Raw genomic sequence first — 17,552 nt, 5'->3', positions numbered from 1 at the left:
GATATTGGAAGAATGTTCCCTGTAAGCTGGGTTTAAGCTATAATATTTAAACGTTTAGGGTCAGTAAGATTAATTCTTTGCTCAGCAAGGATGCATTAAATTGATCAAAAGTAAAGACATTTATAATGTTACAAAAGAAAAGATTCTATTTTAAATAAATGCTGTTCTTTTGAACTTTCTATCCAAGAATCCTGAAAAATAAAATGCATCACATATCAAAAATATGAAGCAGCACAACTGATTTCAACATTGATAATAATCATAAATGTTTCTTGATCATCAAATCATCATATTAGAGGGATTTGTGAAGGATCATGTGACACTGAAGACTGGAGTAATGATGCTGAAAACTCAGCTTTGATCACAGGAATAAATTACACTTTACTAGATATTCACACAGAAAACTGCTGATTTACATTATAATAATATATCACACATTTTACTGTATTTTTTGTAATTTTGATCCAGAAGACATAAAAAAAAAAGCTGTTACACCAAACATGTGAAACAATATGCATTGACAAACAGTGCATTTTTAATCACAGTTTGTCTATAAATGTCTTAAAGGTGAAATACTGCACTTTCAATGGAAATGGAAAAATAACAGCTGTTTCTTTTATTTTTCTCTGCATATTAAACCGTGATCTGCATATTTTAACTTAAGAAAATGACTCACTTCACCTTTAATTAGTGATTGAATAATGAATCTAGTAAGACAAAAAGAACTATTGCATTGCATGCATACAGAAAATGTGCATATGATACATATATAGCATGCTATTGTGAACACAGCCGTTCTGTTATAGTCTTCCCTCTGATTTCAGTGAAGGACCCAAAAGGCTCATTCCTTTTCCAATAATGCAGTGCAGGTCGTTAATTGCGAGATGTGCATCAAAGTTTGAAGAGTTTAGGAGGGGTGATGGGCTTTTCCTGGGAGAATAACGGAGGTGTGCAGATGGAAACGGTAGATGGAGCGTCGGTAATACAGAGGCTTTTACGTTCACAGCATTAGAGGCATTGTGTAGCCAATGATGTGCGGAGAAATTGCTTCTAACCTCCCCCAAAATTGCTTGCTCGGCTCGAATTAATCTTAATCGAATTTCTGTCTGGCGTCGTTAAAAAGCCCCAAAGTAATTCTGTCTTTCTGGGAGAGAGTTATTAATGTAAATGTGGGCTAAAACGCAATGGCCAACACAGATGGAAACGCTGATAGATCACGGATGGCAAATCGGATCATCTCCCTCCATTACACAAGGAGAGTTGGAAAATATCAGGAAGGGTATTACAGGAACACTGAAGCTGCCGAAGACACAGGTGAATGTTCATGAGCGTTCACAAGCGTTCACCTCGAGACATTATCACTCTTCGATAAAAAGACTTCAGTATTTTGCATGAAAAGCTCCACATGACTTGCGATTAAAGGCATCTGCATTGATCTGAACAGATGGTAAATAGTTATAAAGATTAAATATTAATTAATTTTGCTTGGAACAATGCTTCATTCATTAAACATGGTCTGCGTGAACCCTTGAGCTCATGCACTTTAATTTACAGCCAAGAAAACAGGCAACTAAACTTTATAGAATAATAATTAACTGTCTGTGCATCACTTCTGTTCAATAACTCACAGTCTTAAAGGCACAGTTCACCTATAAATATTAGCCTTATGAGCATGCACTTTAAATATCCACCTAATGAGTAGATCATATGGGAGTCTTTGACTGTTTTCAACACACTACGGTCTGGGAAGCAATAATTCTTGCATGCTATGATTATTAGGCACAAATATAAACGTGGCTTCTTCATTAACCAATCAAATTCCAATTATTTACTCTCTAACCAGTTGAAAAAGACACTTGATCAAAATGCAAGGCTGTGTTGCACATGCAATTCCTAATACTGGGATTCATCAGTGCACGTTTATCCTCGAGGAATACATGCACTTTATTTTTGAATGTGCAAAATGACTTTCCTCTTATCCAGTCAAGTCCTGCTGCTGGCAGATGTCGTAACTACATCATTTTGAGGGAAAATAACAACTTTCTTCATTGACAGCCACTTAAAAGTAGCCATGTGTTTTGACAAATTGATTTCTTTGCAAGTCACATAATTTGAAATCAGGGCTTTTGAAGGGCTTTTAACAGCATGAAGCAGACTTGTGTTTTTCCTGATCAGTCACATGGCATTTACAGGTCAGGTGATTGGCTGTCATATACTTCTTGTGCCAAATGAACAACCGCCACAGAAAACTCTTCATGCTGGTGTGTACCTGCTACTTTTTTTACAATCCAATCAACTCCCGGTGGATAAAATCAAGCCCTGACCTATTTTTTTCCCTCATTGAATATCCTGGTTCACTCAGAAGTGCATCACATTACAGATATACAATGTGTTGAATATGCTGTTTCATGTTGGCTTGGACTGAATTAGATTTAAAACAAACAAAACATGCAACAGCTCTGATTAATAGAGTGTTTTTTTTATATCAAAATTCTCTTATAGTGAATAAAAAGCATGCATTGCAAGTATGGTATTCTTTCTGTTAAGCAAGACAATTAACATCAAAAAGCTAGAGGAATGTTTCTGGTGCACGAAAAGTTTCTTTTGAAACGAGGCCAAGAATCGCAAAAGAAATGAGTCATTAGACAACACTTAAAGATGAAAACACACACGTCTACTGAGACCCGTGTTACTATTACAACACCTGTCTCAACCCACACGCCTGACTAACCCGCCCACTCCAGCCGCTTCCAGGCAGTTAAAGGGATCGTTCACCCAAAAATGAAAATTAGCCCATGATTTACTCACCCTCAAGTCATCCTAGGTGTATATGACGTTCCTCTTTCAGACGAATACAATCAGAGTTATATTAAAAATGTCCTGGCTCTTCCAAGCTTTATAATGGGAGTGAATGGCCGATTCTGTTTGAAGTCCATAAAAGTGCATCTATCCATGATAAAAGACAGATGGATATGTCATGCACTTTTATGATGAATAGATGCACTTTTATGATGGATAGATGCACTTTTATAATGGATAGATTCACTTTTATAATGGATAGATGCACTTTTATAATGGATAGATGCAATTTAATGATGGATAGATTCACTTTTATGATGGATAGATGCACTTTTATAATGGATAGATGCAATTTAATGATGGATAGATGCACTTTTATGATGGATAGATGCACTATTATGATGGATAGATGCACTATTATGATGGACAGATGCACTTTTATGATGGATAGATGCACTTTTATCATGGATAGATGCACTATTATGATGGATAAATGCACTTTTATTATGGATAAATGCACTTTTATAATGGATAGATGCACTTTTCTGATGGACAGATGCAAATAAAGTCATATACATCTAGGATGACTTGAGGGTGAGTAAATCATGGGCTAATTTTAATTTTTGGGTGAACTATCCCTTTAACCAGTCCCGCCTGCGATTGCGGCTCAAAGTTTGTTTTCGACGTGACACAGACCTTCACAAATCCCTACATATCCCGAGCTAAATCTGCAGCTCTGCATCTCATTGTCCTCATCCCTCCCTGGTGTCCCGCTCCTCGAGAAGCTTCAGCTGTACAGGGCAAACTCCGGCTTTAACCTGCAGGGATCGAGCTCTTGTGAAGCTCTCGAAGCCAGTCGCATGAAGCGCTTCCTCTCCGTGTACTGACGTGTACGCAGACTGGTGCATAGATATATACACTAGATGTCGCCTTAAAGACATTCGTTCCAATGAACTGCCGTAGACAAGGCGACATCTAGTGTGTATATTTCTATGCACCAGTCTGCGCACACGTCAGATCAGATCACTTCGACGTGGCTGTGTATAAGAGGTAAAAACGATATAAATACTGTTCGTTTTCTCACACAAACCGCTCGTTTCGTGTCTTAGGCCATCAATGTGTACTTACGATGTGGAATTGTTTAATTTGGACTCTGTGCATGCTCTTTGAGATAATGACCATCGACCTGCATTATATGACTGACAGACAAGAACGGTTTGACCTAAAAATATCAAAATTGAAACTACTGCGGAAAAAAAGACCCCTACATCTTGGATGCCCTTGAGGTAAGCTAAAACATACCAAAAATTAATTTCAAAGTGAACTATCCCTTTAAGAGGGTCTCATCTCTGCCGCGAACACGCTCACAATGAAGAGAATTCATGGCGGGTGTTTCCTTGTTGAAGCTCGTCGTCATAAACTATTAGCAATTGCCACTTTTTGTCTCACAAGTCAGACTTCTTATCTTAAAACTGTGTTTACATCTCACAATTCTTTTTCCCTCATAATTCTGAGTTTGCATCTCACAATTCAGACTTTTCCCCCCATAATTCTTAGTTTGCATCTCACAATTCAGATTTTTCCCTCATAATTCTGAGTTTACATCTCGCAATTCAGATTTTTTCCTCATAATTCTGAGTTTACATCTCGCAATTCTGATTTTTCCCTCATAATTCTGAGTTTGCATCTCACAATTCAGACTTTTCCCTCATAATTCTGAGTTTGCATCTCACAATTCTGATTTTTCCCTCATAATTCTGAGTTTGCATCTCACAATTCAGACTTTTCCCTCATAATTCTGAGTATACATCTCACAATTCAGACTTTTCCCTCATAATTCTGAGTTTACATCTCGCAATTCAGACTTTTTCCTCATTATTCTGAGTTTACATCTCGCAATTCAGACTTTTCCCTCATAATTCTGAGTTTACATCTCACAATTCAGACTTTTCCCTCATAATTCTGAGTTTACATCTCGCAATTCAGACTTTTTCCTCATTATTCTGAGTTTACATCTCGGAATTCAGATTTTTTCCCTCATAATTCTGAGTTTGCATCTCACAATTCAGACTTTTCCCTCATAATTCTGAGTTTACATCTCACAATTCAGACTTTTCCCTCATAATTCTGAGTTTACATCTCGCAATTCAGACTTTTTCCTCATTATTCTGAGTTTACATCTCGCAATTCAGACTTTTCCCTCATAATTCTGAGTTTACATCTCGCAATTCAGACTTTTTCCTCATTATTCTGAGTTTACATCTCGCAATTCAGATTTTTTCCTCATAATTCTGAGTTTATATCTCATAATTCAGACTTTTTCCCTCATAATTCTGAGTTTACATCTCACAATTCAGACTTTTTCCCTCATAATTCTGAGTTTGCATCTCACAATTCAGACTTTTTCCCTCATAATTCTGAGTTTGCATCTCACAATTCTGACTTTTCCCTCATAATTCTGAGTTTGCATCTCACAATTCAGACTTTTTCCTCATTATTCTGAGTTTACATCTCGCAATTCAGATTTTTTCCTCATAATTATGAGTTTATATCTCATAATTCAGACTTTTCCCCTCATAATTCTTAGTTTGCATCTCACAATTCAGACTTTTTCCCTCATAATTCTTAGTTTGCATCTCACAATTCAGATTTTTCCCTCATAATTCTGAGTTTACATCTCATAATTCAGACTTTTTCCCTCATAATTCTGAGTTTACATCTCGCAATTCAGATTTTTTCCTCATAATTCTTAGTTTGCATCTCATAATTCAGACTTTTTCCTCATAATTCTGAGTTTACATCTCGCAATTCAGATTTTTTCCTCATAATTCTTAGTTTGCATCTCATAATTCAGACTTTTTCCTCATAATTCTGAGTTTACATCTCGCAATTCAGACTTTTCCCTCATAATTCTGAGTTTACATCTCGCAATTCAGATTTTTCCTCATAATTCTGAGTTTACATCTTGCAATTCAAACTTTTTCCCTCATAATTCTGAGTTTACATCTCGCAATTCAGACTTTTTCCCTCATAATTCTGAGTTTACATCTCGCAATTCAGACTTTTTCCTCAGAATTCTGAGTTTACATCTCGCAATTCAGACTTTTTCTTCATAATTCTGAGTTTACATCTTGCAATTCAGACTTTTTAATCAGAATTGTTCGTTTAAATCTCAAAATTCAGAATCTTTTTTTCTCGGAATTCCGAGTTTACATCTCATGTTTTTTTTTCATTTTTACATGTTTTACATGTAAAAAGTTTACATGTTTTTTTGTTGTTTTTAGTCGCAATTACTTTTTAAAATATTTTTCGCCTATTCCATGGCGTAAATAAGGAAGGAAGGATAAACAGCGATGCGTTTTGTTTTGTGATATCATCTCTCCGGCCTCTGCTCTTTCCCATGAGCCTTGTTTGTAATTCTGCTGCAGAACCTTGACTATGACCAGAGGAACTCCATATGCTGCGATGCACTATTCATCAAAAACAAGAACTATGAATTATTCAAAACCTGCAAACAAGTCTCAGCAGCATGTGCATGTACCTGTATGCGCATAAGTGTGTGAGTGTATAATGTTGAGTGTGAATGTGCATTTAATGAATGTAACGTATACATGCTCTGCAAGGCCAGTGCAGAAAGGTCTTATTATACAGTAAGATGTTCGGATCACAAATGAATGCTGAGCAACATTAATTCATAGATTTTTGAGAGACATTTCTCTTTTCTGGTTGTGTGAGAGATTTTCAAATTTGAGGCCATATTTACTAGTACTGTACCATGCTTGAATATATACAGTACCATGGGACTGATTGCTTACCATAGTCATGTGCCACTGAAGAATATCACGGGACTACCATGTTTTTAGACTTTTACTATAGTAGGTCTATGGTATTCAGGGTGGTACCATGGGACGTGTAAAAAATAAAAACATGGTGTTGCTTGGTTCATGTACAAAATAACAAAACATGGCATTACATGTCCAAAGATATACCATGATGTTACCATAGTATTTACCTAAGAAACATGGTATCAACAAAACCATGGTATGTGTCCAAAAAACATGGTATTTATATGGTGCATATCCCAAAACAGAACCTTTTTCGTCCTTTTTTTTTTTTTTTTTTTTTTTTTTTGGTGGTAAAATAACTGACTGGGTATTTATAATAATAGCTTTACTTTTAGTTATTACAATTTAATTGTTTATTTATTTAAAGTGTTATGTTAGTATCATTGAGTATCATTAATATTTTGAATTTATTGTAATTTTTGCATTTTTAAAAAAATATTTCCATCATTTTTAGACTTTATACAAAAATATGTTAATTTACAGTAGTTTTTAGTAATTTTATTTTAATTTGAGTTATTTTAGTGCATCAAGTTAAAGTAAACGAAAATGAGACAAGGCAAGTAGAAGTTTTTTTATTTATTTAAGTTGTTAAGGTTATGGTTTTAGTTTACTTTAATAAGCGTGATTTATTCCTTCTTTCCCGGTTGAGGTCTGCAGGTTGCAGACAGACGATGGACATTGTGACGAAGGATGTGTAATTAAGAACAAATTACTCAGTCTGAGGCCACAAGATCACACTTTATCTTCTCATTTATCCCTGGAGGAAGCATAAAGTTATTTATAGCTCAAAAATGATGAAAATCTATCTGAAAAAAGAGAGAGAGAGAGAGAGGGAGAGCCATGATTAGAGTCCTGTTCCCTCCCGAGAGCAAAATGAGCCATTAGTATCTCTTCAGTTCAGTGGTTAATACATGAAGTCCCAAACCTTTGAGAAGAACTCGCTGAAGTTAACATGCTTCCTCCGGCTGCTGCAACAAAAGCTTGAGAGGGAGTTTCTTCCTTCAGCTCGACTCTTAATTGTCACATTACATGAAAGGCTGTAGAGGACAGTGATTAAGACTTTTCCACAGCAGCGAGAGGCTCATCCACCCCCGTCAGATTCTTTCACATGGCAAATTGCAGGCCGGCTGTATCAGAACAAAACGGCCTGAGCAGAAATAGCACAGAGGAGAAGATAACATTCAATTAAAGAGGGGGAACAATCAACTTCCCTGACGACATGTGAAGATGCCGTGAGATGTGAGGGAGGAGAGGAGCTGGGTGGGAAATAGGAAAAGAAAAGCTAAATATTTTTGGCCCATCAGACGAGTCTCACACGAATGTGGATGCAATCGAATATTTGTATATGTTCCACCATTAAACGTCATACTTCCAGTAGGCATCATACATACAAATAGCTTATAGTTTTATCAATAATATAAGGTAACACTTAATTTTACAGTGTCCTTGTTACATATGTTACATGTACTTACTGTAGTAATAACAGTAAATTATGCATAATTACATGCAACTAACCCTCAACCAAACTCTAATCCTATAGTACGTACATTGGCTTAATATTACTCAGTACTTAAATATATAATTACACTGTAACAATGACACCTTAAAATAAAGTGTAATATAATATAATATAATATAAAATAAAATAATATAATATAATATAATATAATGTAATATAAAACAATATAATGTAATATAATATAATATAAAATAATATAATGTAATATAAAATAATATAATATAATATAATATAAAATAATATATAATATAATATAAAATAATATAATGTAATATAAAACAATATAATATAATATAAAGTAATATAATATAATATAATATAATATTAAATATTATAATATAATATAATATTAAATAACATAATGTAATATAAAACAATATAATGTAATATAATGTAATGTAATATAATATAATATAAAATAATATAAAATAATATAATATAGGCTAATATAATATAATATAATATATTATAATACAATAGGATACAATATAAAATAATATAATATAATATAAAATAATATAATATGATACAATATAATATAATATAATATAATATGATACAATATAAAATAATATAATATAATAATTCTTAAACACATTCTTTTAACATTTCTGTTTTTCCAAAGATTTATATTTGGTTTATACTTTTGGCAATATAGTATATCTTAGACATTTCAGGGTAGAATATCTTAGTTCACCAATTTTAATACATCTTTTCAATAAGGGAAATGTAATGGGTCAGATGTTGCTCACTCACATCTCGAGAGCCTTACAGGTGACCTATTTATGCCCCTTTTTACAAGATGTGATATAAGTCTCAGGTGTCCCCAGAATGTGTCTGTGAAGTTTCAGCTCAAAATACCCCACGGATCAGTTATTATACCATGTTGCAAATACTCATTTTGAGTGGAAGGAAAAACTTGATGTTTCGTGCGTGTACTGTATCTTTAAATGCAAATGAGCTGCTGCTCCCCGCCCCCTTTCCAGAAGAGGGCGGAGCCTGTACAGCTCATGCCTCGGATACTCTGCCAAAAACTAAAACATCTGTTTGGTTTTTATTATCATCTCTATGACGTGACATTGCAGTTCTTCATCATTATGAAAGTTTATTATCTGCGTGTGTTTTAAAGCCATATCAGTCTAAACTTCAGATATATGTTTTTATAAACGTGCACACATCCGAATCTGAAAGCTGGATGACAGACGAAGTTTCCTTTCAAGTCTTATTGCGCTTAAACTGTCAAATACACACAAGGTTATGTCAAAAACACACAGTTCACATAAACACAGTCAGTTACCGCAACAGCAGGGAAAGAAATCACATGTGTATATTATTAGATCTGTGTATTAAAGTGAAAGCAGTGTAAATATACAGTAGCTTCTGCTTGCTGATAATATGAATCAAACAACAAAAGAAAAATAGAAAATCACTCACTGCTCGTGACTGAATAACTTTAGTAGCTTTAATAAGAATACTTGATTGCTCTGGCGAGGAGATAAACATGGTGGACTGTGTACAGCTTACTGAGGGGCGGAGTCTATGCTAATAGGGCGGAGTCTGTCAGCAGTCGTGGGCGGGGCCTAAGCATATGTGACATCACAGATGGTAGAATCTCCAAACGGCTCGTTCTGAGACACGGCTTATGAGTTATGGAGATTAAAAATAGAGGAGTGGGGGGATTTTTACCATTACAGGGTGGTTGTGCACACACACTGCCACAAATTTATGTTAAAACACCATGTAAAAGTGAATTTTGCATAACAAGTCCCTTTTAATGAAGTTTGTCTTAGATGTTTTGTCCTAAAATTCTTATAGACAAAGTTTGACAAAGACCTGATGGAGTTTTGGTTCCTTGCCACTGTCACCTTTTTCACCTTTTCGCGTTCGGCTTTTGGCTTGCTTATTTGGGCATATTTAATATTCAACAATATTATTGATCTCCTGCATTGATATCATTATATGAGAACTGAACTGAGCTGGACGATGACAGCACGGTTTACTCCAAAGTGGCTATATATATGTAAATGAACTAAATTAATAACTTTTTTTGCAACAAAAATGAACCATAACTGACCTTTCTTAAGCCGGACTGATGCTATTTTCTTCTGGAAACAAACTCTGTTGCATTATTTTCCTGTTATCTCTGTAAAGCTGCTTTGATACGATTGTAAAAAGCACTATATAAATAAAGCTGACTTGACAAAGTCTCAGACATTATTGAGACGTGTGTGAGATTACATACAGTATGTTAAAGATCTCTAATGCAGTGTCGTGTGTGTGTGTGTGTGTGTGTGTGTGTGTGTGTGTGTGTGTGTGTGTGTGTTGGGATATGTGGTTTACACGGACAACACGCCGGACATTTCACCTGGGCTCCCCGGACCTAAGGGTAATACGGGGACTATGCCAAGGTCCTCATAAATCAAAGAGTGTAACTGCATTTGTTAGTGTCTGAACAACATAAATTCTCTTTTTCTTTGAAAGTCCTTATTTACCACTTGACCTGATTTTGAGTGTATGCCAGTGTATAGAACAGCGACCCCACAGCTGGGTTTTATATTGCAGTTTCATACACATTTCTGATACACACGGTGCATTTTGGCGGGCCGTCTTGTGATTGGCTGGTTTGCGCACGTGGGCGGTAACAAACAGAAGTCGACGGGAAGCTCCGCCCACAGCACATGGCCCAGCTGTCGCTAATTAAATACCTAATGGACCACACCTCGGAAGTGTCAGCTCGACGTCGTTGGGTTTACTGGATTAAATACATACAGGTAATAATTATATTTATACATATAGTTGCATTTTTGCATGAAGTGTTTCCTATTTGCAAGAAATTGTAACTTGTAACTTACAATTACTGTAAAATGCTATATATTTACCACAATATTAGCTGAGCTAGCTTGAGTGGCTATCAACATGTCCTGCTCATTAAGCCTCGGGCTAAAGAGGTGGAGGACATCAGGTAGAGATGAGGACAGAAGTAACATTGCGAGCAGGTCAAATTTGGTAGTTTTGTTTTTAAAATGAAAGCTAGCTAGGTTAAGTTGAGCTGTGGCTACCGCATGGCTTAATGAGCAGGGCGAAGCTAGTTAAAGCCTTAACTTTTACTACAGACATTGTGTTTGTTTTATAGAATTAAATATTTTCTTAGTAGCCCAACATTATTTTGTTTAAATATGAAGTTGCAGTGACACAGGAAGGCTGTGATATCATTAATATGAGTACTTTCAGGCCATTAAATAAATGTAATGTGTTTATGATGTTCTGTTAGTGTACTAAACCTGTAAGATAAATTAATTGGTACCATAACCAACCACAATGATCAATATACAAAACATGCTGTGTGTAGAGTGTTATTTAAAAAAAAAAAAAGTTAAAAACAGTGTTTTTATATTCTTGACTTTATTTAACTAACTTTGTGAAATTGTTAGTTCTCATATAAGAAATGCTTTAACCATAGAACATTTCACATACCAAAACACTGTACATTTTCCATCAAGCTTCAGGTGGAACATGATTTTTATAGCTTTTGTTAGCACCACCTAACCAGCACACCATAGATGATACTGACCATTACAGAATGTAAGAACAAAAACAATGAAGTCATCAAATGCTGTGTTCATCAGAGTGTAGTTTTCATAATCCACGGTCTACAATATATATATATATATATATTTTTTTTTTATACAGGGCCTTGATGATGAAATGTCTCCAAAGATGTGTTGTACCACAAATCCCCCATCCACAACTGATGATACTGAAGAGGTATGTCCTCACAAAAGATAGATTTTTATTAATGTCTTGCACTTGATTGTTAATATCAGAAAAGTTGTCAGTGAGTTTTAAAGCAAGGTTTTCCTCTGTCTTTCTGTCAACACTAGAATGGTTTCTTTTTTTATTCAGATGTCAAATGTCCTCTCTAGTGTCACGCTCCCAGGACTTTCTCTTTATTGTCCTTTGTCTCTGTTTGATCTTCTACAGCTGACCACTGAGAGCAAGTGCACCCATACAGCCGTCAGCCACCCGAATCAGACTAGTCCAGAGCTCGGCCCACTCACCAAGGTTGGAGAGGTAAATTAAATTTGATGTACAACTTATTTGTGGCAAAATGTTAAATATGCCAACCTATTTCAATATATGTGTGTGTGTGTGTGTGTGTAGTCACCTGAGTAGAACATGCTTTATGTGGACAGTCGCCTGAGTAGAACATGCTTTATGTGGACAATGGAATGGAAGGACAGTCAGTATAATATCTGAGTGTATGTGTGTGTGTGTGTGTGTGTAGTCACCTGAGTAGAACATGCTTTATGTGGACAGTCGCCTGAGTAGAACATGCTTTATGTGGACAATGGAATGGAAGGACAGTCAGTATAATATCTGAGTGTATGTGTGTGTGTGTGTGTGTGTGTGTAGTCACCTGAGTAGAACATGCTTTATGTGGACAGGCGCCTGAGTAGAACATGCTTTATGTGGACAATGGAATGGAAGGACAGTCAGTATAATATCTGAGTGTATGTGTGTGTAGTCGCCTGAGTAGAACATGCTTTATGTGGACAATGGAATGGAAGGACATTGTCTAAACATGCTTTTTCAAGCTTCAGTCAGTATAATATCTGAGTGTATGTGTATCAAACACTGAACCCCACCCAAACATGACTTGGGAGGTCCATACAGTTTAGAGGGTCCCGTCCCCAGAGGCATCACTTTGGTTTTTAAGAACACTTGGACTGCCTGCATTGGATCTGTATGTTGGTTTAATGTGAATGCTAAGTTGTTTGGTTACATGTAATGGAAAGGCACCCATTCAACAGCACTGACGAAAATTCATGACAAGATGTCATTTAAAAGAATCATAGCAAATCTAAGAACTATAAAAGGACTAACACCTCACTCCATGTAAAAGCTTAGTCAATTATTCTAGAAGTGCAATCATTCTACGAAGTTGGCTGACAATAGATAAACAACAAAGTAATCAAATGCTGTATTCATCAGTGTAGTTTTCATAGTCTACAGACTGTAGTCATGTGGCCTGTTCAGTGACTAAAGAACCGTTTCAGAGACTACATGTTTTCCACAAAACACTCACTGAAATACAGCCATGATATCTTTTCACTGAATGCTACACAGGGAACATCTTGTCTTCAAGATATTTATTATAATTGATCTTTTTTTGTTGTTTATTCTTTTTTACAGGGCCTTGATGATGAAATGTCTCCAAAGATGTGTTGTACCACAAATCCCCCATCCACAACTGATGATACTGAAGAGGTATGTCCTCACAAAAGATAGATTTTTATTAATGTCTTGCACTTGATTGTTAATATCAAAGAAGTTGTCAGTGAGTTTTAAAGCAAGGTTTTCCTGTGTCTTTCTGTCAACACTAGAATGGTTTTTATTTTTTTATTCAGATGTCAAATGTCCTCTCTAGTGTCACGTTCCCAGGACTTTCTCTTTATTGTCCTTTGTCTCTGTTTCATCTTCTACAGCTGACCAATGAGAGCAAGTGCAGCCATACAGCCGTCAGCCACCCGAATCAGACTAGTCCAGAGCTCGGCCCACTCACCAAGGTTGGAGAGGTAAATTAAATCTCATGTACAACTTATTTGTGGCAAAATGTTAAATCTGCCAACCTATTTCAATATATGTGTGTGTGTGTGTGTAGTCACCTGAGTAGAACATGCTTTATGTGGACAATGGAATGGAAGGACATTGTCTAAACATGCTTTTTCAAGCTTCAGTCAGTATAATATCTGAGTGTGTGTATCTAACACTGAACCCCACCCAAACATGACTTGGGAGGTCCATACAGTTTAGAGGGTCCCGTCCCCAGAGGCATCACTTTGGTTTTTAAGACTGCCTGCATTGGATCTGTATGTTGGTTTAATGTGAATGCTAAGTTGTTTGGTTACATGTAATGGATAGGCACCCTATTAGTTATACTGGGCTACATGAAGTCAGCTCCAGGCACTGAGGCTAACCACAAATTCTCCATCTACAATTAAAAAATATGAAGAAGGTATATCTTCATATAGGATATGCTTTAAATAAGCTGCATTCAAACATTCAAAGGAAAAAACAAAAACTCAGATAATATCTACAAGGGCTAATTTCTGCACAAACCTTCAATTTCAATCTCATCCAGTGACTTCCCCTGCATGCTGGAAAGGTTTCCTTTCTCCATTGACAAAAGGAGTTTGGAAATCTTAGCCAGTTGTGTTGTGGGAACTGGTAATCTGTAGAAGTCGCGGTGAACACAAATGTGTTCATCAGTGTAGTTTTCATAGTCCACGGTCTACAATATTTTTTGTTTGTTTTTTCCTTTTTACAGGGCCTTGATGATGAAATGTCTCCAAAGATGTGTTGTACCACAAATCCCCCTTCCACAACTGATGATACTGAAGAGGTATGTCCTCACAAAAGATAGATTTTTATTAATATCTTGCACTTGATTGTTAATATCAGAAAAGTTGTCAGTGAGTTTTAAAGCAAGGTTTTCCTCTGTCTTTCTGTCAACACTAGAATGGTTTCTTTTTTTATTCAGATGTCAAATGTCCTCTCTAGTATCACGCTCCCAGGACTTTCTCTTTATTGTCCTTTGTCTCTGTTTGATCTTCTACAGCTGACCACTGAGAGCAAGTGCACCCATACAGCCGTCAGCCACCCGAATCAGACTAGTCCAGAGCTCGGCCCACTCACCAAGGTTGGAGAGGTAAATTAAATTTGATGTACAACTTATTTGTGGCAAAATGTTAAATCTGTCAACCTATTTCAATATATGTGTATGTGTGTGTGTGTGTAGTCACCTGAGTAGAACATGCTTTATGTGGACAGTCGCCTGAGTAGAACATGCTTTATGTGGACAATGGAATGGAAGGACAGTCAGTATAATATCTGAGTGTATGTGTATGTGTGTGTGTGTGTAGTCACCTGAGTAGAACATGCTTTATGTGGACAGTCGCCTGAGTAGAACATGCTTTATGTGGACAATGGAATGGAAGGACAGTCAGTATAATATCTGAGTGTATGTGTGTGTGTGTGTAGTCACCTGAGTAGAACATGCTTTATGTGGACAATGGAATGGAAGGACAGTCAGTATAATATCTGAGTGTATGTGTATCTAACACTGAACCCCACCCAAATATGACTTGGGAGGTCCATACAGTTTAGAGGGTCCCGTCCCCAGAGGCGTCACTTTGGTTTTTAAGAACACTTGGACTGCCTGCATTGGATCTGTATGTTGGTTAAATGTGAATTCTAAGATGTTTGGTTACATGTAATGGATAGGCACCCTATTAGTTATACTGGGCTACAAGAAGTCAGCTCCTGGCACTGAGGCTAACTACATATTCCCCATCTACAATTTAAAAATATGAAGAAGGTATATCTTCATATAGGATATGCTTTAAATAAGCTGCATATAAATAAGATACGCTATAAATAACAAAATGCAATAAAAGGGTAATCATATGTATGAGGTAAATTAAATGTCACATTGGTATTGGATTTAAAATGATTGGATATCGACATGTAAATATGAAATATCTTTCTGTCCAAACTATGTGGCGTAAATATAAAATATCTTTGTCCAAACTATGTGGCATAAATAAATACTACAATTAAATTTTTCGCCAACAGTGTCAAAAACACCGCCTTGTGTGCGCAACAGTATCCTCCTTGGACAAGTGTGTTCGTTGTGTGGGACCCGTATCTTCCTTCAAGTGGCTTGGCTATCGATGCACAGGTTAGATATTTAGTGAATTAGTATAGAGTGTAATGTGTTGTGCTCTAACCACTTAAATAGACCTGCAGTGTTAACATTATTTTACTCAAATGTGTTCCAGTTTGTTCAGGGGTCTGGCATAAATCCTGCCTCAAGCAAATTAAAAGAGATGACTTTAACAGCACAGCACAGGTGAGTATCTACTAAGTGAGTGTTGAACTTGAACTGGCTATAAGATTCAATCACCATGTCAAATAATTTGCTTTCTCACCAATTCAGGCGCAGCAGTCTCCTAAGGCTTCTGAGGATGAACTGCTGTCAGATCAGGACAAAATTCCACATCCAGAATTGGACCAAATATCATCTGATGATGCTGAGGACATGTCTGACAAGGAATACATACCTGATTCAGAGTCAGAATATGCTTTGTCACTACTTGCCAGTAGAAGAACTGAATGTGGCATTTGTGCCATAAATGTCTTCCTGTTTGCAAGACCAACGTCAATGAGCCACTACAGAGGACATGATTGTTTGCATGTTCATGCAAGCCAGTGTGGAGCAAAGCACCCTGAGTACCTTAGGTCAACGCAACTCAGGAAACATGTTGCCACACTCTCACAAGTCCTTAATTTAAAACACAATGAACTTGATCAGGTTGCAGATTTCCTGGGTCACGACATCCGTGTTCACCGCGACTTCTACAGATTACCAGTTCCCACAACACAACTGGCTAAGATTTCCAAACTCCTTTTGTCAATGGAGAAAGGAAACCTTTCCAGCATGCAGGGGAAGTCACTGGATGAGATTGAAATTGAAGGTTTGTACAGAAATTAGCCCTTGTAGATATTATCTGAGTTTTTGTTTTTTCCTTTGAATGTTAATTTATAATCATCTAGACTTGGCGTAGTCAGCATCCCTTTCCAAGAAAAAAAAAAATCACCTTTCATGTCCAAGTATGAGTCGAGGACTACTATTCAGAAATATAAACTTAAGTCTACAGTATGGCTGGACAGTAATTCAAAATTATGTTTGTGTAGGTGCAGTCGAATTACTTTAAATATGAACCTAATATCAGATTGTGTAATCATTTATCTTATGTGCTCATGGACCACATTAAACATAAACGCAGGTATAATAGCTCAAAACTACTCAAGTAAAAATAGTTACTTTGCAAAAAGTGGCAAGTACAAAACCAAGTACTATCTTTTCCTTATTTGATGTGGCTATTTCAACCACAGATTTTTATGTCCAGCTATTTATGAGAGTTTTACCAGAGCTGTAAACTATTTGAGTAAATGTAATTAGTAACAGTACAACTACAAAGTAGCCAAAAAGTTATGCAATTACAAATTACATTTTGCATGGCACCTAACTTTTTCTGCAGCAGTTTGTTTTTGCTATAAAGAAGTGATATTTCCATCTAAGTGGCATTGACTGAACTATATCTTGTGCGTTTTGCCCTTACTCACCCAAACTTGTCAACAAGTCTACTTTACATGAATGCGAGTGCATTAGTAGGTGCTAAATCGCAGACGTTTGATTTAGATGAAGTCAGGACTGCAGCCAGTGATGAGTCCAAAACCAGCACATCCAGTGCAAGTAGACTTTGACTATTTAATTTGACTTAACATAATTTTTTTTTATCCACCATATTGACAAGGCCTTTTTG

At 36.2% G+C, this 17,552-nt stretch overlaps 2 long non-coding RNA genes across 2 annotated transcripts in view; one reads left to right on the top strand and one right to left on the bottom strand.

The window, feature by feature from the left end:
- Positions 1-3,169: 3,169 nt before the first annotated feature.
- Positions 3,170-17,552, bottom strand: part of LOC309486292 — a 431,359-nt gene continuing 416,976 nt past the window's right edge. The window contains exon 2 of the long non-coding RNA XR_014201461.1: positions 3,170-3,453. This is a non-coding gene — a long non-coding RNA (uncharacterized lncRNA). The remainder of the gene's footprint in view (positions 3,454-17,552) is intronic.
- On the top strand, positions 15,774-16,652 carry LOC309486072. The gene is made up of 3 exons (XR_014201381.1): positions 15,774-15,904; positions 16,005-16,075; positions 16,163-16,652. It is a non-coding gene; the product is annotated as an uncharacterized lncRNA (long non-coding RNA).

The sequence above is a fragment of the Leuciscus leuciscus genome, assembly GCF_965113295.1.
Source record: "Leuciscus leuciscus genome assembly, chromosome: 22".
Classification (NCBI taxonomy): Eukaryota; Metazoa; Chordata; class Actinopteri; order Cypriniformes; family Leuciscidae; genus Leuciscus; species Leuciscus leuciscus.
Note: the sequence above shows the minus strand (reverse complement) of the source record. Positions and strands in the feature narration are given on the sequence as shown.